The 1,973-nt window shown below is 39.6% G+C and overlaps 1 pseudogene; it reads left to right on the forward strand.

Annotated features, from left to right (window-relative positions):
- Positions 1-1,973, forward strand: part of LOC107749257 (complement C3-like) — a 61,040-nt pseudogene that overhangs the window by 50,242 nt on the left and 8,825 nt on the right.

Genomic DNA, 1,973 nt, shown 5'->3' on the forward strand with positions numbered 1-1,973 from the left:
ACGTTATAAAAAATGTTGCCACCACGCCACCATATTCCTATTCCCTATTCCAGATGAGATCCTCAACATATGTATTACAAATTACAAAGTGCTCATTCTGAAATCTGAATCTGAAAGATTTCTGATGTGTAACATATGCAAACATACCTTAATTCACCTTGTACAGTTATTTACTATTTATGTAATTTGTTGTGTTGTAATATTGTTTTTATTGGTACAGTAGGCTAACTTCAATGTATCACTTATTTTGCCTGAAAATACCATAAACATTACAGATTACATCTGAAGTAACAATTAATTCACATAGACATACAAGTCTGTCATCATTTACATATTCTCATGTTGTTCCAAACCTATAAAAATTAATTTCTTCTTCTGAATTTGAACAATGTTGGTAACCAAACAGGTTTTGGTCTCTACTGACTTCCATAGTATATTTCCCATTCTATGGGAGTCAATGGGGACTAGCAACTATTTAGTTACCAACTTTCTTCAAAATATCTTCTTTCTTCTCGTACAGCTTTTGAAACAACTTGAAGTTGTGAATGTGAATGTTGAAGGATGCAGAACTAAGAAATTATTTTCACCTTTCACACTTTTATAGAGTCTGCATGAAAGTATCAGGAAGGCTGTTTCTTTCTTAGAAGGTCGACTTTTACAGCTGACCAATCTTTACGCTGTTGCATTGACGTCCTACGCCATGGCCAGTGCTAACAAACTCAATGAAGACATCTTGATGAAACACTCCAGCCAACATGAAGGTCAGTCAAGTCAACAAGGCATCAAAAAGAGCTGCGCTTTGCATCAGTGCTCACTCTGACCCAAGTGTAAATAATGGAAGAATTACAGAAGTTGTGGTGTAATGACAGCTGCTTGAGACAATCCTGTTTCTATTGCTGTGTTGTGTTTGAAACAGCCGGTCGGTCCTGGAATGTCTCTGGACAGCATCATCACTCACTAGAGGCGACGGCTTATGCTGTGCTGGCGCTTGTGAAGGACAAAGACTTTGATAAAGCAGGAGAAGCAGTGCACTGGCTGAACAGACAGCAGTCTCACTATGGAGGATCTGGCACCACACAGGTACACTAACACCTCATCATTTGACTGTGATGAACAGCAGAACAAGTGCAGGACTGACACTGCAGGACAGGATTTGAATGCTTTTCTGTCTTTTCTAGGCGACCATCATGGTGTTCCAGGCCGTGGCAGAGTATCGCACGCAGGTGAAGGACCGGCAAAACTTCAATCTGGACGTGGAGCTGTCCGTGGCAGGAAGAAGCAAAACTCTCAGATATACTATCAAAAGAGAGAATGCACATCTTACACGGTCAGACAGGGTGAGGAGTAACTCATCTACTAGATTCAAACTGTTTGCCGTTCATGTCAGTTGAAAGTTTTTCTTGGATAATGGGAGTTTTGTTGTTAGTCATCCATCATTTTTAATTGCCTACATCAATAGTCTCGTGTTTGGTCAGTGAAATCTTCAGGTATCTCTGTTATATCATGGATTTGATTATTCTGATGACTCGAGTACATCTGCATTCACTCAACAGGTGGACATTAACCAGGAGTTCAATGTAACTGCTAAAGGAACTGGAACAGCCACTCTCTCAGTGAGTGTTCATGAGCGTTTATACAGTCAACAGCAAGATTAAAGCTTGTGAACATCTAATCTGAGACGTGCTGCTGTTTTCAGGTTCTGACGCTGTACTACGCCAGACCTGTTGAGAAGAAATCTGACTGTACTTTCTTTGATCTGACTGTTAAAATGGAGAAAGACAATGAAGGTAAGAATGAGTTCATGCCCTTTCTGTGGCACTTTCCATACAGTCAGAGCTAAAATAAAACCTCCAAAACACTTCATTATGTGCTGCTTTTTGATTTTAATTACCACCATGTTTGTTTGTTTTTTTTAGCTAAACAAGGAGCCGTTGCAAGTTACAAGCTCACTATGGATTTCTAGTATGTGAACA

Source organism: Sinocyclocheilus rhinocerous, unplaced genomic scaffold (assembly GCF_001515625.1).
Source record: "Sinocyclocheilus rhinocerous isolate Xijiao unplaced genomic scaffold, SAMN03320098_v1.1 scaffold1341, whole genome shotgun sequence".
In the NCBI taxonomy this organism is placed as follows: Eukaryota; Metazoa; Chordata; class Actinopteri; order Cypriniformes; family Cyprinidae; genus Sinocyclocheilus; species Sinocyclocheilus rhinocerous.